Here is a 24,349-nt window from a genome sequence, read left to right as displayed (position 1 = left end):
CTGTGGCTACTGTGAAGTTAAAAACCATGATCACCACACTTATCTTCACATTCTGTCACTGGGTGACTGCATCTGTAAGTGAGAACTGATGACTAAATGATTTTATTTTTTTATTTCTTGGCATTTTCTGCAGCTATTTGTCTCTGAAAAAACACTGGCATCACATTATCATAACTTGTACCAGTGCATGCAGAAGGCATAGCACAACAACGAAACAGGCCCAATAAGGTACATACAGCTGCTGTTGGGTTAGTACATGGCGCTGATACACAAGTTACAAACAAACAGTCTTTCCAAAGACCTGAAACATGATACTGGCTGCTAATGGGAAAGTGTGGTAGACAGTTTTCCTCATCATTAGTTTTCCACATTGGTGTTTGGCAGATAGAAAATGAAAATTCAATATACCAATCAAATCTTTCTTCTGAACATGTCAATTTATGCTAGAATAACACTTTCTGGGAATGAAATCAGAGCCCACTACCTTTTTACACTCAATATTTTGAGCTTGAATTTCAGACCAAGTCAGCACTTTTACCCCTCATGCCATGAGGGTGCTTTGGTGTTAAACTAGAAGCACATGCATGTTCAGATTTCTGTCACCTCTTCGGTTTGGTTGTTATTACAAATTCTTTTATGTTTCTATTATGTTATCTGTTTTACCGAGGACAAATTTCAGATACTCTAAGCAAAAGATATGAAAGGTAACAGTGCTGGTTCCCTTCTCTAAAACACACCACTCGTACTTCAGAGAGAACTAGAACTTCAGCAGCAAACAGCCAGAACTTGAAAGTTAGATTAACAGAAAGGTATTCTTATTCAAACATAATCAAGTAACTCTCCATGCGATCAGAACATATAAATTGCACACCATATTTATTTAGATAGAAGTGAATCCCAATATTTAGGTGGTGAAATAAAATCAGTGTAATATTTGGGCCAAAGGATTTCTAAAAACAAATGTGCTCAACCTTCTGACACCTTCCACAAGGGACTGCTATCTCACCTCTTGCTCTAGTACCTAGTGGAACTTGAGAGGTAATGAAGCCCACTGCAGTCTGGTAATTTCCTGGATGTAACGGCTCAAAGCTAGGACAGATAAGTATAAGACAATGTGTAATACAGCAAGATGTCTGAAAAGAAGTTACTATGTATACGTGATGTGAGAGAACAGGAATATATTTCCTCTTTAGCCTCAGTACCTGTATACTTTCTTCAAAAAACTCCATGATGTCCTTTAACACTGTCACGTCCCATTATGCATCTCATTAATTCTTTGAGATAATGGTGGCATTTTTCTTTTCTTTTTTCTTATATTTTCCTTTGTTTTGTTTAAAAGCTCAGCACAGACAGGACATCGGAAATTAATACAGAAGAAAACACTTTTCTCAGCAGGCCTCAATTGTATGGCAGTTTTAGAAAAAAATTATAATACAAGGGCCTTAAAAACAAAATGAAAATGGATATTCTTCTAGTCGCTAAGTTAGAGTTTTCCTTTTGCATTCATTTAAATGTAAGTAGGAAAAGACTTCATATGCATTGTTCAGTCTAGATGACTGGAAAACTTATGCAGAAAAAAACCTTATTGCTTTAAAATTGCATTGCAGGTATAGCTGATTAGTATATTTTATTCAGTATACTTTCTGTTGATTTAGTCAAGCTGTTCAGCATCCTGCTTTTGATCCTATAAGTGTTGCAGAATAGCTCAAGCTGTCATCCAAATGAAAAACACATCGATTATGTTTGTGAGCAAACCCTTCCCTCAAGCAGCAGTATAGAGACAAACCAAAAGCAGAAAAAAAATCTAGAAGGAGAGTTGCTGAAGCACAACGATAGCCAAAAGAAAGCTCCGTATCTGTGCTGAACCTCATGCATTCTAGAAAGAGTCAACTCAAGAGATTTTGTTCTCTTATCTACAACAGACTGTCAACAAGCAAAATACATGCTAAATCTGCTATCTGGCAGAAAAAGAGTAACCCTGATTTTTTGGAAAAGACTGAGACACCAAGTGTAAAAATCTCTTAAGATTTTGAAACAGCCAAGATGTTCATGTAGCCATACAATTTTCTTTTGATCTAGCACCAAAGACAAAATATATTTCAGTAGTGAAATCCAGAGAAGTAGCTTCACCCATTGCTAGATCATTCACAGTTTGAATAATATCATACTGATGGCCAAGGGATTTGAGCACTAGCGGAGTGTGAGTATCAAGAAGGCAGTATAGGAATGAACCTGGGGACATTTTGGTGCTCAAACTCACACCAGATTTGACAGAAGCACTTTGCCCTGCATCTCTCTTAAGACTTGCAGATTTTGTCTGCTTTTTCCTCAACAAAATAATCTTTTGAATGGTGGTTCAGCTGGACAAGGCTCTGCTCTCATAATGGCAGTGTAAGCCTAATGCTTTTCATCGAAGCATAGAGCTGTAGAATCATTTAGGTTGGAAAAGAACTCCCAGATCATCAAGCCCAACCATTAAATAGTTTCCATTCACTTTGTAACAGTTCCTTTGCTTTACACTAGCACAGCATTAAAGCAAGGCTACAGCATGAGGTATCGAATGTGGTACTATTCTACAATAGAGCATTACAGGTACTTGTGTAGTTCAAAACCTATTCAAGATGTTGGTATGACATTCTGCAGTAAACTGGTAGGTAATTTAAAGAATGAAGTCTGGCAACTGAAATCATGCACCAGGACTAAAAATTCTCTAAAAAAGTGACAGAATTTAATCAAAAGCTATGCGAGAAGTTTGTCTGAACTGGGGTACACGCTTCTCATTTTTCCATGCCTAAGGCAGTGCACTAAGGTAAAAAGGAAAAGCCTGTTACTTACAGAGTACTGGTGTGTTTTTATAAGAGACTATTCTACTCCAACACGTTTCAGAAATTTCTCAAACTTAGTTCCTCTATAACAATAGAAACTATTGAAACATGGGAGTGATAGCTCTGAGGGTTTTTTGTGTGTATGTTTTCTTGTTAATCACACTGCCATTTGTTGAAGGATGAATTCCAAATAATAAGGAATGATTTCAGATCAATACAGGTGATGGAGGAAAAAAAAGAACGGAATGCAGAAACCACTTTGCAAGCACAATCTGAGCAAACAGTCCCAAACTCCTGTAACTGTAGTATTTGTAGTTTTATTCCCTTGTACACTTTCCACTCTGTTGGAAATATGTAGTTTGGTTATACTTGAGGGAAGATAGGGGAAGGACAGGATATACACAATTTTTCATTTTAAAACCTTCAAAAAATTACAAATGGGTTATCTGCATCAGCTGGATAATGCTTAGAAAAAAATGACTTTTTCAAATCTTAAGTTTAAAAGAAATAGTTAAATAAAATAGCTCATAAAGGTGACCAAAGATGGTAGCTTAATAATTTCCTAGGGATATTTCTACAATGTAATATTGAGACATTTTACAGAAACAAACTCTCGAGGAGAGTTTAGTTTCATTTGCAATCACGCTGAGTTGCTATCTCAGGAGAGACAATGCCTTGTATGTTTAGGTTAGGTCTTCTCCTAATAAAAGTGAAAATTAGAACCAAAAGCCCACCACAGCAGAAAGGTTTTAATATCATTATTAGATACAAATCCAAGTGAATTAATTTCTTTTTATAGGGTTGTTTCAGAATTATTTAAAAAGAGGATGGCCTTATAAAAATTTTCAGTTAAGCGAAAGCATGACAAAGAAGAATGGAAAGACAGAAAGCAGATTTTGCTGAGTTCTGCGAAAAGAAGGGGCAGGAGGTACATACCTTCAACAAAGCTATAAAAACAAAGGAATTGCTATTATGCTGCAGTCTAGGTTGAAGTTACAAGGCATAAAGCCACAAAAGAGTATGGGTCACATACAGACATGAGAAATAGTGTTTTAAGTGATTACCCTAGACAGCTGCTGAACAACTACAACCCTTTAAAGTCTCTGGAAGATTGGAATACACTACTCACTGTCATGATAAGAAATAGCAAAATGCTAAATTATCTCCAGAAGATAACATATCAAAAACAGCAAATGAAAATAAAATAGGCTATGCTGGGTCTGAATACAATACTGCAAAGCCCGGTGTCTGCAACTTTTCTGATTATACCATGGAAAATTTGCCCTGAAAATGCCTCTGGCTGCAGAAAATTCATCAGAGTTTCTCCTTCAAAAACAGAGGTTCAGTCCCTACATACATACAAATGGAAGAAGAGAGAGAGAATAACTTACATTAATGTTTATAGACTTAGAAAAATAAACAAAAATTTAAGAGGCACTCAGTGAATGGGCTTAGAATCATAGAGTCATCTATGTTGGAAAAGACCTTCAAGATCACCAAGTTCCATCACTAAACCACGTTCCTTATTGACATGCTTACACATCTCAAACATCACAGAGGATGGGGACTACAGCACTTCCCCCATAGGCAGCCTGTTCCAATACCTAACCACCCCTTCCACGAAGAAACTCTTCCTAAAATTCAATCTAAACCTCCCCTGGTGCAAGTTGAGACTGTTTCCTCATGTTCTATTACTTGTAACCTCAGAAGAGAGAGCTAACCCCTCCTCACTGCAGCCTCCTTTCAGGTAGTCAGGTAGTTGTAGAGAGTGATGAGGTCTCCCCACAGCTTCCTCTTCTGCAGGCCAAGCAACCCCAGTTCCACCTCAGCCGCTCCTAACAATTGTTTTTCTAAGCCCTTCACCAGCTCCGCTGCTCTTTTCCACACACACTCAAGCAACTCAATATCTTTCTTGTAGTGAGGGGCACAAACCTGTTGAGTACAGAGGGACAATCACTTCCCTAGCCCTGCTGGCCACACTATTGCTGATGCAGGCCAGGACGCCATTGGCTTTCTTGGCCACCTGGGCAGACTGATGGCTCACATTCAGCCGGCTGTCAACCAACACTCCCAGGTCCTGTTCTGCTGGGCAGATTTCCAGCCACCCTTCCCCAAGCCCATACCACTTTATGGGTTGTTATGACTCAGGTGCAGCACCCAGCACTTACCCTTGCTGAATGCCTTACAACTGGACGTGGCCCATCGATCCAGCCTTTCCAGACTCTTCTGCAAAGTGTCCTGTCCTAGCTTGGTATTGTCTGCTCACGTACTGAGGGTGCACTCAACCCCCTCATCTAGATCATTGATAAAAATGTTAAGCCAAATGGGCCCCAGTAGTGACCCCTGAGGAGCGCCACTTGTAACCAGCCCCAACTGGACTGAACTCTATTCATTATGTTGCCTTGAGCCAGGCCACCCAGCCAGTTCTTCACTCAGTCAACTGCACACCTGTCTAAGCCATGAGCAGCCATTTTCTCCAGGAGAATTCCATGGGAGATGATGTCAAATGCTTTACTGAAATCCAGGCAAACAACATCCTCAGCCTCTCTCACTAAGAAGGTCACCTTGTCATAAAAGGAGATAAGGTTAATCAGGAAAGACTGGCCTTTAATAAATCCGTACTGACTGCATCTGATCACTGGATTGTCCTGTACGTGCCATGCGATGACATTCAGAATGATCTGCTCCATAACCTAGCCTGGTACCAAGGTCAAACTGACAGTCCTCTAATTCCCTGGATCCTCCTTCCTGCCCTTCTTGTAGATTGGAGTCATGTTCACCAACCTCCAATCAACTGGGACCTCCCCGGTTAGCCAGGACCACTGCTAAATAATTGTAAGTTGTTTAGTGAGCACTTCCACCAGCTCCTTCAGTGCCTTTGGATGAATCCCATCTGGCCACATAGACTTCTGAATGCTCAGATGATGTAGTAGGTCACTTCTAGTTTCCCATTGCATTGTAGGAACTTCATATTTCTCCCTATCAGTCTTCCAACTCAGGGGGCTGGGTACCCTGAGAACAGCTGACCTTCCTAACAAAGATTGAGGCAGAGGCATTAAGCCTTATCCTCATCTTTCGTCACTGTTTCCTCCCACATCCAGTGAAGGATGGAGAATCTCCTTAACCTTCCTTCTGATTTTACTGGTGCTTCTCTTGCATTCATGGAAACAAATCAAGAACTGTTTTTCTTTCAGTTACCCATTAGCTGCTCCATACTGTTCTGGAGTGGCTCCTCCACTCTGAAATACATTCCTTTTCTAATAAGCCTGAGAGTATATCCACAGCTCTCTGCCAATCCATTAATGTCAGCTTCAGATGTTGAATTGCCAGTGGTACTGTATCCAGTCTTACTAGCATCATGTAGATAATTAACATCCAGGCTTGGAAAGGACCTAGATTTTTTCCCAACACAGGCTCTTTTGAGCACAATTTAAGAGAACATGCATTTAAACCTGCTGTATATTAACTCCTAAGCATCCCACAATCAATTTCATGAATTCAGTGCATCTTCTAGGGGATGATATATCCCATACAAAGTAATATCCTTCAATTGCCAAGGATAAAAAGATTTTGAAATGATGATTAATTAGCACATTGAACGTACGTCTGGGAAGTAAGATCAAGTAAGCTACAGAACTTGCATAAAGAATTTTCTCAGTGCAAGTTTCCTCTAAGCTTTACAAAAATCTCCCACCAATGAATTCCACAGGAATTTAATCAGGGCCTTCCATTCTACTGATCAATAACTCCTGATAATGGTATATCCCTTTTAAGCTTGTTGATATAAACAAAGAACAGACCACATTAGCAGTCTGCTAGCATTTTCACTGTCAGAGAAGCATCTCTTTTGATGGTACCTAGCCTAGAATAATTCAAACTCAAAAGATTATTTGACTTCTACTGAAATGTCAATGTACAAATGGTTAGGAAATCAATTAAATTTGTTTACTCGCATCTAGTAACTGGTCACAAGTTCAGGAAGCTCATTCAGAGAGCTCTTTCAGACAAAAGTTTATGTCAGGATGGAGAAAAGTTCCTCTTTTAGACTCAACAGAAGAGAAGGACATACACAAGCAGACTGAGAAGCACAACACAATCCTCTGTCCTTCAGACAGGCTCGGTCAAAGAAAACTCAGGCTCTAGAAACAGTGGTTAAAAGTTAAGAGCATCACTTAGCAGCCCTTTTGTTGTGCAGGAGGGTCTTTCATTTCATTTCAGTCACAATAGTCTCTTTCTTGTGCATATAGAATATAAATTTTTTTTTTTTGCATGTTTGGATTTATTTGCTCCACATACTGTAATTCTTAATTTCAAGTCAGCTTGCTGAAAATGATGCAAAAGATATACATGTATAAGTCAGGTGTTTGAAGGTTGAAGGTAAATTTTTCTTTTGACCCCGGTCCTTCCCATAATTTCCATCCTAAAATCCTAGTTTTAGGTCTGTGGAATCAGAAAAGAGTTTTGTAAACTTAAAATAAGGATAAAACTTGATTCAGAAAATCTTTACGCTTTGTATTTAATATTTTAGCCAGCTTAGACTGTCTGTACAATGGAGGGAGAATGCAGATTTTTAAAATTAATTTTTGTATTTTCCTATTTGTGAGTTATATTGCATGATATTTTTAGCTATAGCAGTATTCAAAACAAGAAATACTCCTACTTTCAGAGTTTACTTAATTTTCCTCTGACACGTGGAGGAATTACATACCAGACATGACTGAGGGCACAACTTCCCTGTATCGATTCAATTCCAGAGATTACATTGTTGATGACTAGGTGACACCACGGAGGACAAGAGCAACACGTAGACCCATAAAAGTCTGCCCCTTTGCTCCAATGCATAGACTATGTTATAAAGCACAGCCACTTGTAATCAACCGAAACAGTATTAAGTAGAGTTTATGTGGTTGCTTTTATCTGTGATATTTTGGAAAGCCTTACGGAATATTACCTTCTCAAATAAAATGTGCATCACAGATATTGATGTTTAATATGTATGTAGTACACACGGTATATTCTTTTTACTAGTCTGGAAATCTGAGTTAGAAAATATTCAAATAAGCACTGTAAGTAGATGAAAAGTCGAATCAGTGGAATTCACATAGCAGATATTCAAAAACTTTTGAATTCACTAGCACAGTACTTACTTACCCACAGCACTTACTCATCTCAATTTAATCTCTGTGTAGGAATAACAGCAAAGAAGAGAATAATTCTAGCTTTGAATATGGACATATAAAATTGTTACATTACTAGAGAATGGTATGTTAATACATAAGGCATTTGGGGATTGTTTATGTGGTGAAATGAACATAAGGTCCATTGTCCTTTCTTTCTGCCTTTCGCATATTCATTTGAATTATTTCTGATATTTTGCTGCATGCTTCAAAATCCTTTGAAAGGAAGAACATTGTTAGTATATGCCAGATAATAATAGAATCACAAGCAACAGTCAGTGAAGGGGATGCAGGTGGGAAGGAATAAAAAAAATCCATTGTCTAGTTATTAAATCTATTTGCTAGACTTGGGAAGATGTCAGAATACTTAAACAACCTTCATCCTAACGGCAGTGCTATAATAAGGAAGCTGCTATACGTATTGGAGAGAGAAGACGATAAAATGAGAATCACAGATGTTAGTGGTAGAGAGGCCCATTTATGCCACCCAAATCCTTCTTCCTACTGCTCCCCAGCAGGGCTTTACAACTGCCTAGACAGGAGCAGTTGCATAATGGACAGAAAGAATTCACATACAGACCTAAAAAGGACATATTGCAGTGAACTTAGATGGAGCTCAACCTTTTTCAACGAGAAAGTCAGGAGGGAGCCGAGCATTGCATTAGGTTTCACATAAGTAGAAATAGTTCCTCAGACAGCAATGAAGTTTCTTCTGCCCTGCCATTGAGGTGAGCTTCTCCCAGCAAAGAGATAAACAAAGATAAGATTAAGCACTAGAAATCGATTTATCAGCGATCTCGATCTATCAGTGATCTGATTAATTCCCAAGCCTTACTAGACTTCATGGTATATCATGAATTTTGCATTTATGGTATAATTCCTAAAGCTCCGCTACTGAAGCTAAGTGATTACATGGGAATTTCAACTTTCATTAAAGACTTGAAATGAATTTCTAACCACAGTAATTGCAATTAAAGAAGTTTGAAAGCATGGTCTTTAAAAGTCGCAGCCCTAACAAGTCAAATGATATTTTGAAAATTATTAGAATCTAACTTCCAAGATGTGCATGTTGGAGACTGCCTAGTTCAGGATTTTGAAATTCAAGTACTGATGTTCTTTCTTGTTATAACCCAGAGACCTATTTTTGCTTTATGGTTAAATTTCAATTGAAATTACAGAATGACAATTAATTTATTCTCATTTTTAAAACAGATTTGTGCTTATAAGCCTATTCATGGTATTTCAAAAAGAAGTTAAAGCTAAGTAAAAATCAAAGAAACTTTTTAAAGTTATAGATTATTGTGATCAATGCAGTGTTTCGGAGTAGCTGAACAGAATGAATTAGAATATTTTTTCACTTATACAATGTGCCAGCTACAGAAAAAAAGTATCCTAATGCAAACACATGACCATTGGAGGACATAAGACTGAATTTTGGCTCCCACGTCTGCCAGATTACTAGTGTAGCAATGGACAAGCTGCTTCTCTTTCCTCAGTTTGAAAATGGAGATCACCATCTCTTGCTTACTGTTTATCTTCAATGATGAAAGTTGTACACTTTTCAAGGAAAAGTACTTTCTTCTGTTCACGTATGACAGCTAACAGCATTTAGTCCTTTGAGCTGCCATACAAAAAATAGAGACGTGCTTACAGAGATTTGTACACTTATGTTTTTCAATACAGAGACAGAATTAGAATTCAGATTCACACAATTTTGGTAAAAAGAAAAAGAACCCAGGGAGAGAGTTGATAGTGCCTCGAGAGGACATTCCTTGAATATTAACCATGATTTTGAATAATGTTCTTACAGTCTTCCAGAACTTTGTTTGCTATTCCTTAGAGCAAATATTTACAGAAATAATGGTAAAATCTGTTGGGAACAGAACAAAATATTCTCAGCACGATATTGCAAGAGCAGTAGGAACTTCCTCAAAGCATCTTTGTATGTACCTCCAGCTAAAGACAGATTGTTTACACTGGAAACAGCCTCATTTAGGGTTTCAGATAAAATTCATCATCACAAGGCAATGCACAAACTTGAGCCTCCAATAAGCAAACACATGCCTATCTGTGTGTGTGTTTACAAGAGAATCCTGTGCTGCATCATTCAGAAGGGCAGCAGTCAGTTCATAACCCATGGATGAAGTATTTTTATGGCAAACTGGGCTCCAAGCTAAAGACATCTAGCAATGTATGTTAAAAAAAAAAAAAAATTGAATTTCCACTTCCTTGACACCAACAGAACCAGGCTCCATACAACTAGGGCTGCCAGGGATGATAAGAAAGGACAGAAAGAGAAATAGCAAGAGTTCTCAGCAGTGGTCTGATGACCCTGGGAAAACTTTCAGTGCAGCTTTGCTGGTGAAGTATTTTATTCTGAGACTACAGTGTTTGGGATTCTTGCTGAGGTCCCAGTGTCTGTTCCAGTGTTTGGGAGAAATCACCATTACCATTTCTGAACTGCAACTAGGTCACATTTCACATGACCTCTGCGGTTCTTGTGAGGCACAGGAAAGCTGACTGGTAGCACATGGGGACAGCTCTTAAAGTATACCAAAGTTAACACATGGTCCAAGATCTAAGCTCAAAATAGGACTCTTACAGTTTTGGGGACACTTTTTCTTTAATACAATCAACTTCAATACATTGATACTATCAACCCTTTGATACTATCAACATCATACTACTTTAAAAGCCATAATGCAAATACATACAGCTTTCCAAGTTTTGTAACTTTTTTTCAGTCTACCTGTTTTCATCCCACCTCACCTGTTAGTTATTCCAGTTAAAGAAACTGTTCCTTTGTCTCCTTTCATGTGTGCCCTAAATTAGTTAGATCCTCATGGTGTTTGAAGTAATTAGGCTGAAAGTATTGCATTATTTCCTGGGAGTCTCTAAGGGTGAGAGTTGTTGAAACTATCTAGCACAGTGCATTTGGCAGAACACGTGGTCCAGATCTTCATGGATGGTATTTTAGTGCAGAGGTTTCAGACAGCAAGCACAATTATACAGTTATTAAATATAAGCCCTTTGATACAACAACCAGAGGATGAGTGAATTCCTATGCATCTCCCCAAAAGTGGCAAAGAAGGTAGGGCCCATTGTGCACTGATTATGATAATTTATCAGAAAGATTTTTTTTTAAGACAATGATTACCATCAGGTTGACAGTTTCTAACTTCATTAGAAGTCACAGCTGCTGCTATCATTATTCTGATTAGTTACCTTGAATTGCTTTGCAAAAGACAATTATCATTACTGCTTCTCTATCACAAGGAGGAAGTGGCTCCTCATTGCAGAGCTGAATTAGAAAACAAAGTAGAGCATGAAATAAGGGGAAGAGCCCGAGTGTGTCAGACACCAGAGAGGAACAGATCACACCTTCCTGAACTCAAGTATTTTAAATAGAGGCTATCACCCTGAAAGGAAGGAAACAGTAGAACAGATGATGCAAGTAACCACTAATAGATGCTAATGCTAGTCAAGTCAAACGATGTTGTAGCTGGTAAGAATGGCTTATTTCTGATAAGTTACCCTGGTTTTGACCTTCCACCCGAACTGGTAGGTGCCTGTAGAGCTGCAGTACCACAGGCTGGCGATACATGGGATCCCTGCATATTCTGCTCAGATAGGAGTTTGGTTATTGACAGCCCTTAGCTGATGCTTTTTCAGTTGGGCCTTCATGAAGGAAACAGGAGGTTCATGACAAGAAGGCGTACAATAGGCAGTCATCCTGGATCATGATTTTACTGAACACTCTTTTCCAGACACCAGCAGTGGATTAATCAAGGTTGGAGGAGAGTAGATTTTAGGAACTGGGGAGGTAGACACATAGGAGCTATGACACCGGAAAACATCCAGGGCATTTTAAAAGAAAGAACTGGCTGGTATTTTAGAGAAGGTATGGAAGGTGGAGAAAACTCAGACAAGCCATGAATATATGAAGAGAGGCAAAGAGGCAATAATGACAACAATAACCTTCCTTTTCCACGAGGTTTAGTAGACTGACAGAATTGAGAAGTGTAAGTGGGGACAGGAATAACAGGAGAAGTTTAGGAAGTTTCTTCTCTAGGCTAGAAACTTATGACATATTCAGTAGTGATGCATTTGTTTTAACAATTACTTATGCTATGGTTAATATAAAGTAAGTATGCAAAATAAGTTTTTCACGTGGATCGTGCTACCACACTGGACATTACAGTTGAATTAGACATTAGACACACCCATCAAAAAAAATCCACAGCACATCATGAAATGCTGTGAACTGCCAACATTACAGGCTATCCCTTCACATCCAAGAGAAATCAGAGGGAGAAGTAGAGCTCTATTCTCTATTTTGGTCAGTGTACTTTGATCTTCCATCCTTAGAATGAGAGAGATGAGAACATAAACAATTAATGACTTGTCTTTTCCTTTTGTAAGCTCCTGGTCCAGAAGCATTCAGCAAACACTGCAAAAACCTGTTGGTGAAAAAACATCCAAGTAACTGCCAGGATGGTGTTAGCAACCAATGATATATATTCAAAAGCCAAGTGCCTTCAACTTCTCTTTTCTTTTATTTTTCTTACCATTTCTGCAACTTGAAATTTCTTTTTGAAATGGCTCAATTGCCACACAATTACCATTCTGATCTTAGACATGATTTTGTCGTGATGTTCCAAGGCACAAAACACACTGCATGAAACAGTTCTTGTCCTCAGTGGCTCACAATTAAAATCAAATGAAGAGCAACCATGAAAAGTAACACAGAAGACCAATACCAGAGCATGAATTAGAATACAACTGACCTAGGTAACCTTTTGACTGATGCTATTTTCTCTCTGCCTTTACCTGTTTCTCTACCCAGACTCAGGCCTCTTCAGACCCCACTTTCCTCTAACTGTAGACTCTCAACACCTCCTGGTGCTGCCTCCTCCTCTCCTTCAGGCCCCTCTGTTGGCCCTTCAGAGTTCCTGTCCTGACACAAAGCTCATGCTAATAGAGAGAACTCAGTAGCTTTTGCTTCCCCTCCATTATTTCCCTCTGCTATTTTAATAGCATATGTGCCTTATTAATGAAGAATACATCAACTGTGACCACTGACTATTCTTTATCTCAGTTTTCTGTGGATATTATAAATTTTTAAAAAATTACATTATAACAAATGGTATTCAGGTTGCAAAGTCAAGCACGAAACAAAGAGGAAGTACTGGAATTAAACTTGTCTGCAAAACCTTAATTTGGTCCTTTTATGCATAAGTATTAGGATATAGACTTTAATCACATGAACAGACTATTTTTTCCACATCTAAATGCATAGATGTGCAAATTCTCAAGCAGTTGACTTGATTACAAGTATGCATAATATAAAAGTTCAATAGCCTATTGATATTTAGTCAGATTGCAGAAATTCCACATATTCATTGCAGCAGCTGACTATATTAGGATAGTATGCCAAAAGCTGAACAAATGAACTCAGATTACTGCAAATGACATGGAACAAATAGCCAGAAAAAAAAAATAGTAGGGTCACAAAAAAAACAGGATGGTGAATATCAGACAACTGCATTTGGTTCAGCTGAAACAGAGCAAGAATTCTACCACAAATAATGTTTAATCTTTCCTATAGTTCCAGTAAAACAGTCTAATCAGCACAGTGGCCACTTTATATTGGATAAATCCAAAGACTAAACCACAAAAATGGGGTCAAAGTATATGTTTGAAATACACACAAAAAACTAGAGGTGACATCTTGGCCTGTAGGTGGTCTTCTGGCTGAAGAAAAAAATAGAAAAAGGTTAATTTCAAGGTTAGAACTAACCTTGTTCTATTTTTTTTTTCCAGAGCCTAAAGCAGAGCTTATGGCCAACATGTCACTTCTAATATTCCTTGCTATTTCAACTCTGAGCTTTACATTAACCTTTTCTCTTAAATTTTGCAGTCAGAATGCTAATGTGCTGCAGATTTTGTTGCAGTGTGAAGAAGCTTGGCCTGATCCTCTTTTAATCTCTGGTCAACCAAGCATAGAGGCTGGCAAATGTTGATGGCAATGTTACCAATCTTTTGCACTCCACAGAAAATAAAAAAGATAAGAAGAAATCAGGGCAGAGCTGCCGCAAGCCATCCCTCGACACTAACGAAAACAGAAAGAATTTACTATTCATTTATATGTATGTTTTATTTCTCCCTACCAGGAAATATTTCTTTGGGGGAAACTCTGATGTGATTAGTCACACTGTTGCGTATGCTTTGTTGTGGAGGACATAGGGGTCTCAGCTACTTGCAGAGAAGGGAAAGGGGCTCTGTTCTGTAGTTTTACAGTTGAAATATTTTGCAGTAAGTTCTACCTGGATGTTAGTGTAGGACATGGGTGAAGGTGCTGAACGAAGTTTACATGGTTTAAGTAACAAAAAATTAAAAATACTCTGGAGGAGTGAGAAGAGCATTGATAGTTAAAACCATCCATGTGGTGCATTAATACAGCTTAAAAATGAACTCTAGCCCATTAAACTCATCTGCCCCTGGTCACACATTGAGACAAATTCTTTTTCTTTGATTTTCACTCTGGTTATATCATAAAACTTTCACTGAAAATGAGATGCAGTGTCAGTTATTCTGCTGCTGCCCCAGAATAGTTTCAAACACCAGGGAAAGAAGAATGCATGTATTCTATCTGTGTGGTTTTTATATAAGTTCAGGTGCTGTATGTGTGATCTCCTCAACAAAAATCTTCTCATAACCAATCTTCATGTAACCTGGGGATGACAGTACTTCTCTGAATATGCCATTATCCTGTATTTGGCTGTGCTGGAGATAAGGGATGTCCCTGGGCAGCCCAGAAGAGTTGATTTCAGCAGCTCCAGCTGTCTCACATTATCCTAATGCTGGAGATGCCTGAGTACACAGCCATTCCTGGTCCCATCAGCCTCATTAAGCAGGGATGCTCAAAGAACTGCTTCCAACTTAGAAGTTACAAGTTGCTCTGACCAACAGGCTTACTTGTATGAAAATCTAGCAGGGGTTTTAAGAATAGATCTGTTGTGTCTTGCTTAAGGTTTCTTCCACACTGGTATCTTCAAGAGGAGAAGAAGCAGAAGTCTGTTTTCATTTTACACACAAATTCCCCATGTTCCACCTCATTTGTAGAACATAGTGTCACAAAACTTTCTCTTTGACAAGACTGTTGCTATCACTTACAATGCCATCTTACAGCACATCATGCTGGCCTGCAGGATAGCTGGAGCCTATACCGTTTACAGGTCATGATAGTAAGCTGTGCTGTATATAAAAATACAACATACAGTGCAGCATGCATACCTGAACCAGACTGTTTGTTACTTAAGTCTCTTCCTGCCTTTTTTTTTTTTTTTTTAACAATATGGCATGCGATATGCAGTATTCATTTCAAATTACTGAAATGAGTCTTGCTAATTTCTCCTGTTACATGAGAAAGTAAAGGAGAATTTCATGTTGCAAATACTTCTCATGGCTCACAGACTAGAGTGTACAAATATAGTCCACAGAAAAAATCCTACAGGGCAAAGGTGTCAAAAGCAGTGTCGTTCCCCTGTTAATAGCGGAGACGTGTATGGGGAATGCCAAGAGCATAGCTGGGTCTTCATGTGTTACTGGGGGGATTTTATCTGGTGCAATTAAAGGCAGGAAGAGAAGTGCTGAAAGTCAGGAACAGAACATTAAATCTTGCTACCTAACAATGTTCCTATCTGGTAAAGAAATATTTCATGGCTGTCCTTACAAAGCCTTACAGCTATGCTCTATTTTGAAATGTGATGTGTTGGGAAGAGTAGCATAAATCTGCTAACACTAATCTACTGACAAAATGATTTTTATATTGATCTTTAAAGGTGGCAAAGGAAGGGCAGTCCTGGGGAAAAATCACAGAAATTTAGGTGTGTAAGAGAACAATCAAGTACACAACATTTGTACAGAGCTACTTCTAAACCATTAGCTAATACTTTTTTTCTTTTATGGTTTGAACTAAAACTTATGACCCTTGGAAAGACTATGTATATATTTTTTAAAGGAAATGCAATGAAGGCTTTCCTAAGATCACAGAGGATGGGGTGACTGCAGGATTTTGTGCCAAGCTTAAAACTCCATGTCAAACGTTTACAACCAAAGATCTTTAGCACTCAACAGACAGATCGGCTTCAGTCAGGAGCAAAACTATTCATATATAAGGATCATTGCCACCATGCCATTTGCGCAATCTTGTTAAAGACCCCCCAGGAGCAAGCGGGTTACAGACCCGTATCACAAACTCTTGTCAGTACAGTTCTAAAGACTTACCAGCCCTAATTCCAAAGCACTATCCATAATGCAAAAATATAGATACTCCTTAAATTACGCTTTTCTTAAAAAGTAAAAACTTAGGTCAGAAATAGCTTCCATTTGGTTCTTAGGTTGGTGATGTTTGTTGTCCTGTTCTATTTGAAAGGGAGTATGTGATATTACAACTGCCTCCTGCAGACATTTTTGATTCACAAATCTCCAGACAGGGAACAAGTTCATTGTTCCAGCAACAGAAGAAGCCAATGTGAAAGGCACTGTATCGTCCAGAGGAAGGCAGTGCACAAGCAGCTTTGGACTGCTCACCGAAGCAATGATTTTCAACATGTACAAAACCCCATCTGTTTTCTGATAAAAGGATGTCTGTCTGTACAGCAAATAATGTTAAATCTAAAGACTTAGAGCTAAAAGGGTGAATAAGAGAATAATAAAAGCCAGTGTTTCTTAAGTAGTCCCATATACTGCTACTTGTCACCTAAGACTGGAACCTTCTGACTTGTCTACAGATCCAAGATTTCATCAAGCATATCCAAAGGCTGACGTATTACCTTTTCTATACTTTGCCGCAGAAAACCTATTTTATTAAAGTTTCAAGACAACATAATCACACACCTTTTTTAACCAGCTGAGAACTACTTTCTTTTTTTTAACAGAAATAGCAGTTGCAATAAATTACACCCCCAGCTCTAAAACTCAGTTAAGAGTACACCATAAATGAGATGTGACAAGAGAAAATATACTGTATTAAAAATATAAAGGAAAAGAACTATTAATTGACTTAGCTTCAACTTCACCCTTCCAGTTTCATTAAATGTTGAAAGCAGCATGTCACTCTTGTGTAAATGGAAAGTAGGCTGCAGTCATTACATTGCCTACAGTATAGACTTCATGGGACTAGAACAGGCTGCTACATTCCAAAGCTAAATCACAGTTTTGCTGTCACCTAGCAATGACTGTTTGTAATAACCTCCTCCAAGAAGAATGCATCTATCTACAAGCATACAGTATCTACTGTTTCTGTTTGTGCATCAGTCTATATTGGGAAGGATGGATGCTGTGGCTAATAGCTTTTCTCCATGGAAATACCTTTTGAAGCATTTATTTTTGAAAACAATGTGGTCGTATTTTCAATACCATTCAGACAAGGACACATCAAGGGCTACACACCAGTCAGCTCCTCTGTAAAATGATGCTTAGCTGAACACTCACAAAGTTTCCAAGCCTTGTATTTAGCTGCAGTATATATCAGATCAGTCTCCTAACCACTCTCCCACAAAAACCAACAAACATGCTCAATATTATTTTTTCTAAAGAAAGCAGCAACTCTGATTTCTACCCCGATCCTATCACAGTGCAAATGCCTTAAAGCTAAAGTGACGGGTTGGCTAGTGACAGCACTAAGCCTGCTCTCATCATCCTGCTCCTGATTTTTGTGGTGATATTTTGGCTCCTAAGGATGCTTTGTAATAAGAAAAAGAAAGAAACCATATTACCACTGTTATCTCAGAACTTAATTAAGGTTTTTACTGGTGCGAATGTTACTTTTCCAAAATGTCTTACTATTTTGTCAGCTCTCTTAGGACATTTGGAACAAAACATGGCAATGGGCTTGTCAAAAGAACCACGAGTTTTAAACAAACAGCACCTGGAGATATTATTGATCTTAAATCTACACAAATGACACTGCTTGCAAAGAAACTATTGCTGGGTGTGGATTCTGAGTTCACACAACAAGAATAATAACATGCAATCATTGATGGTGACTTTTGGAAAGTCTGTATGAACAACTGTCAAAAAAGTATTCCTGTTCATCATTTACTAGTAAAATAGAAAAGTGTTAAAGAAAGAATTATCACAACTTACAGTGTCCAGAATCAAACAAACAAGAAGATCAACTAATAGGACAAAAAATTGATTAGAGGAGGAAGGACTACACACTGGTGAGCACTTCAGGTTAAGCCATTTGCTTCCAAGGACAGTTAAACTCAATTATAATTTTTTAAAAATGTATTTATTGATACTGCTACAGTAACAACAGCCTTACGATGATAAGGCCCAGAAACTGCACATTGACATAGACAAGGATTTATCTAAAATCTAGTCTGAAAGCAAAGACAACTGATTTTTGTCTTTAAGAGAGTGGAATAGTATTCTTGGGTTAAGAAACTGCAAATTCATGTCCCATCCTGTCCCAGCCAGAATGCAGTGCCATCTAAAACTTACCAGGATCCTACTGAAAAAACATCACTGAAATGAGAAGTGGACTTAATTCCTCTTTCTGGTGGATTGAATAGAAAATTTAAACCAATAAATATTTTCCTGCTATTAATATTGAAATGCAAAACGTGGACAAAAATCTTGGTGCTCTCATCTCCCATGACCAGCACAATGAGAATCAATGGGACTGAGGCAGAGACAGATAAATTACAGATCTGCAAACAAGCAGCAAGTAGACTTTAGCAGTGTCTTTGTGCTTTCGCAAAATTTTAGGACATCCATACTTTTGCATCCTTTAGTGACTGTTCATGTAAAATGCAGCCTCATTTCAGAAGGCAGGAAGACTCTTTTTCCCCCAGAAAGTTAGAAGCTGCCAATGTGCATCTTTTTCATCAACTGGGAATTTTAAGCCCCTGTAACTAACAGCAGGCGTTTGAATACGTGCATAGACAGGGCCTGAGAGCTAGACAGGGTGTCTGAGAAGAGACGCACTTACATGCCTCTCTCCAGTGCAATGGGCCAAAAGTAAAGTTAGGTCCACATTACTTTGTGCTACCCTGTCCAGTCCTGGGTTGCTGCCGTGCTCCTGACCCAAGATTAAGGGTAGGGATAAAAAGCTGACAGCATGCCCCTTTACAAGCTGCTGTCAGATAGTATCATTTAAAAGGCATTCCAAACCAAAAAGCCCCAAAGATCCAGCCCAGTCTGACTTCACAGTGGAAGTAATGAAAGTACTCTTTGATGGGAAGTGGAATGGGACTACCCACTAGTCTGACGTGGGAACCAACTAGTTCCTATGGAAATGACTGGTCATCCATGCCCCTAAACCTGAGCTACAGACGCTGAAGTCACAGACTCCACAGCTCTCAATACACCTCTCAGGCTTCCTCTCCTGAATTCTTGAGAACTGTGGCATGTTTTCCTTTGGTATCCACATGTGGCTGGTAGGCACACTGCTATGGATCATCACATCTAGCTTTAAGGCAGGCAGGCATCACCCAGGTTGCAATCTGCAGTCCAAAGGAATTAATTGGCACTGTTCCCTCTATTTTCATAACCCAAGCAGCTCTCTCTAACAAGTCAGTTCTAAACAGAACAAGCTGTTTTGACAATTATCATTTTGAACAAATATTTCCAGCCACGCGCAAAACACCGTGGCAAAAAAAGGCGAAAACTTTCAATAAACAGAAAATAGATGATTGTTCCAAAATGACAGCTTTCATGTTGTTTATCCCAAAGGATCCTTACAGCTTATGTAGTATGAAATAAATTTGCCACTGGTTAAAAATGTAAATTCCTTAAATACACAAAACCCTAATGAAAAGGCTTCTAACATTTCCCTTTCCCTGATTCCCACTCTTCTCTTTTTATCTTCCTAGAAGACGACGTTGATTATAATTATAGTGGAGACTAAAACGTATGCTTGGTTTTGTGTTAAAAAAATATTCAGAAAGTAAAATGGGCTCTTAGTGTATGCGTGTGTGGTTGGACATGTATGTGTACTTCTACACACACGTATGTGATATTTGCTTGCTGGCTTTTAAAGAATTTCGTTTTAATACACCAAGTACATTTGATATTCAAATGCACATAATTTGTAGAAAGCACACAAAAAAGAGGCTGACTATGGAAATGAGACAGAAATGCTGCTTTGAGATTCCATCACTTCTTTAATGCTTTCAAGATGCGCAGTAATGCAAAACACAGGGCCTGACTCTACCCTCCTGATAAAGCGATGAGGACCGCAGGATCAGTGCCACAGCCTGTCACTTTCTGCTCCTGGTTAGCAGGAGCTTGTGATTGTCACTGCAGGGTCGGCTGCTGTCAGGTCAGAGTACGCTACAACTAATGCTCAGCCTGCACTGCCCTTGAGGCACAGTATGCAAGCTCTGCTCTGAAGGAATGCATTGTACCGCAAAGATGGGACTTGCAATGGCAGCGAGTGTTTGCTAGCTAAGCAGGCTGATTTCAGACAGTCTTTTTTTTTTTTTATAAAGTAGAATTTCCAATTTTGTGTATTGCTCATGGAAGTAAGGAACTAATAGTGCTGATGTAGACAGCAGTTTACCTGTGTGGGAGCTAGGTGAAAGGTGGCTGTTTGGGCCCCTTACAAATCCAGACACAAACAACTCCCCACTTTAATTCACAGAGCATCTCCTCCTGCACAAAGTGAACACACAGCTCACAGGTACCAGCTTACATACTGGCTGCCTGACTCCCTTGATACAAAGACAAATGTGCAACACAAGCAGCAATCCCAACAGGGCTTTCTCAGGAGCAGTAGCATGTGCGAGGTACTGGACTTACCACACACACCCCACTAAGTCATTATTCATAGATAAGTCCAGCAGAGCCAAAATGCAGCCACCTACACTGCATTTAGGAAGAATTCCAGCACAATCAGCCTCATTTACATATCAGATAAGTCTGTGATCCTGCCTGCTGTGGTAAAGCCTATGTTCTAGTTATACGATGGACTTGATAGGTATCATATCATACCTGCATCTACTCCAACGCAAATATCTTTACATGTTCAGCTACAAGATTTCCACTGCATAGGCCTTTGGATTGGAAAGGAAAGCTGATGATCTGGGCCCTGGTCCCAACACTCCCATTCACTTGCTATACTGCTGTATAAATACTGTTTCACATTTCATGCTTTCTTGAGTAAACAAAAACATCCTTCTTGCATTCCAAGCTTTCCTTCTCACAATTGCTCAGGTCACATTCTCTTGGAATGAGTCTCAAAGTAACTAAAATGCCTAGTAGTCTTTTGATTTCCCTTTTCAGTTCACAGAGACTGAAATAATGGTGACTTCTGTGCTTCTGTCTAGTGAAATGCTGTTTGGCAGACTAGTGCTTTGGGTATGCTTCCTGACATAGGTGCCACACTGTGGTCTGAAGACTTTGGGGCATTGGACTCTGAGATTAAGCACTCCTAGCAGTGTGTGAACTGTGTGCAAACTACTGAAGTAGTTTCTGGAAAAAAAAAAAACAACTCTCCAATGGCATTTCTGTAAGAAAATAGATTAAATTCTGTAAGTACAGATTTTTTTTAATAGCTTGGCTCTTCCCTACTTGGCTACATATTTTCAGGAACCTTATAGTAATTTAAGGTCTTTAGTCCTTTATTCCTCTATCAAATCTGTTTGAACTTTACTGAGTACAAAGACTACTGTAGGCATGAAGAGAACAAGTACCAAATGCTAAGAAAATTTGTGTCTTGAGGAACCTGAAACGAAAGTAATTTTTCCAGCATTTTTAGATAAAGCCCTGGCTGGGGAGCTTTGTAGGATACAATTTTTCAGGCTTGACTCCTGCCTCAGCTGGGAGCCATTGGTGCATTGTTTCTCATGCTTTCTCCTCTTCCCAGGTCTTATTGTTTCTGTGACAGAATAAAAGAACCAGAAATCTATTTTTATAGTAGGTCGTTCTAGGTAATATCTCTTTAGATGACAGACAATGTGGGTGAACCTTCTCTTTTCATTCTAAACCAGGCTGTATATGCAAATAGTTTGTAATTCAGTTGGGCAGAGACCAACAACCTACTACTCAGCATTCATCAGCATGCTACTGCCAAATGCACACAAGATATTTAAGAGGTTTTAAAGTTGCCTGACTTATCTCTCCGTTTTCTAGTGTGGATTCAAAGAAAAGATAGAGGGAACTTTGCAGCCTGGTGCTGCTTGGAAGTCTCTGTACAATAGATTTGTCCAAGTTATTTTTGTTAAAAATGTCTATAAATAGCTTGCATAACAACTTGTGTGTTATGGAATCATTGGGAATATTGCCTCATTAGAAAAAATAAGAAAGCTCTGAAAAAGGAGCTCAGGATTTTACACAGTAACAAAGAACAGTAATTGAAGGGCTATGGACCTGTTCATGTGCTTAAAATTAGGAATATACTCAAGTGTTTTGCTCAGCTGGAAACACTCTCTGGAATAATGTCAGTCCTCACTTCCCCAGTAAAAGAACAGCCACAAAATATTTCATCTCAGTGTGTGTTAGACCAGAACTTTGTTGCTGTCAAATAATTTATGCACTTTCTCACAACAGGCTTGTTTATTCAGCTGTGTTTGGTTTTCCTTCCTTTCCATACACAAGATCTGGAAACAATTTCTCAGTGGTTGTACAGACATAAAAAGACAAGGCAGTTGTATACTACAGACTGAACTACAACAGCCTTGAAGCAAGAAATGAATCAAATTATGGCTTACAGTTTTCGTCCACTTCCATGCCTAACATTTAGTGATACCTACAGGATGGTGTATAGCTCTGTAGGGACAGCTGCTCCTGCTTAGCCATCAGATAAAAGACAACTAAACCCCACTTTGAACAGGTTTCTGAAGGGCCAGGAGATAACAGGGGGGAGTATCCCTCTTGTAAAAGTTACGTACAGATTCTTTGCAACTGATGCAAGCCTGAGTGAATGGCAGCTGCATTGGAACTTGTTTTCATGTTCAGGTCAAACTTTCAGGAATGCTGGAGTGCTCTATGTTTCATCTGGAACACAACGCCTGGGGACATCACACCAGAGCTGTGCACAACCAGAGCATACCCTGCAGAAGAATCATTGCCCTCCCGTGCCAGGAAATGGGACAGAGTGGTTGCTTAGTTTCAACCTCAACAGTGCAATATTTTATAATACCTTAAGCAACACATACAAATGTAATTTATGTATATACAAAACATTACTTTCAAAACAGCAGGTTTTTTTCCTCAAAAACAATTTTTTGTTAAACCCTGTATAAGTGCTGCCCAAGGATGCCGTAGAAGTCAGCAGTTTCCTTCAGCCAGACAATCAAGCTGCTTCCAGCCACTTGAGAAGTGAACATCTGTTACTTAGCAACTGGGGAGGCAATTTGGGAGCATGTACCACACTTGCCACTCTTCTAGCAAGACTGTCACAGACCCAGCTACTCCATGCAAGTAATCCTTTCCACAAAGGCAGAAAGCTAATGTGAGAAGATTATACATTTCTAGAAATAAACTTTACTTCAGCTGTTCTTCAAACTGTAGTTAGAAAATGTTTAGCATATAATTTCCTCCACAAACATTGGACGCTTAATTCAACAACCAGTCAGTCAAGCTCTATTTCTAGGTCAGAGACACAGCTTGTGCAAAACATTTAAGCACAAGTAAATTTATTTCTTGGTTAAGAGTAAACCTGCTTGCTCTTACAGCAAGCCCACTGAAGTTTTTGTTCTGTTGGAGAAGCTGCCAACAGTCTCAGAAGCTTTAAGTAACTCAAACACAGATTATGCAAGATCTTTATGTTAGAGACTGATCAGTTTAGTTTAAGGGTTGGCTAACTACATCATTCCCACCAGATAAAGCAGGTTGTGATTATCTTGTGTTAATTGCTATGTTTACATTTGGTGCTCAGTTGATAGTTTCCATAAGCCTTGCTGTTACGTATTTCAAATTGTATCTCACTCCTCAACTCATCATTCCTAGCAGTGACTTGAGTAGCAACTGAAGATCCTATCAACAAAATCATGACCTTGACTAACTGATTTGGTTGTCTTGCAAAAAGAGCACGTCATATTTACTTTGCTTTCTGCAATTTTGACTATTTTTCCATGGAAAGAGACACTAAGTCATTCAGATGGTCTTCTGATTATCACATCAGCTGTAACTTTTTTCTTATGCTCTCTTTTATTCTGGTTTTCATGACAATCATTTTGCCAAAAGCAAAATATTAGCATTTTTAGAAGACATTTTTGAAGCTTTCCTAGAATTCATATAAAGAGAATATTTATATACAGAGAGAAGAGATTTAAAGTAGTTGAACGCGTTACAAAGTTATATTTTAAAATAACTTCATCTGGTAACAAAATG

The sequence above is a fragment of the Cygnus atratus genome, chromosome 10, assembly GCF_013377495.2.
Source record: "Cygnus atratus isolate AKBS03 ecotype Queensland, Australia chromosome 10, CAtr_DNAZoo_HiC_assembly, whole genome shotgun sequence".
Taxonomy (NCBI): domain Eukaryota; kingdom Metazoa; phylum Chordata; class Aves; order Anseriformes; family Anatidae; genus Cygnus; species Cygnus atratus.
Note: the sequence above shows the minus strand (reverse complement) of the source record.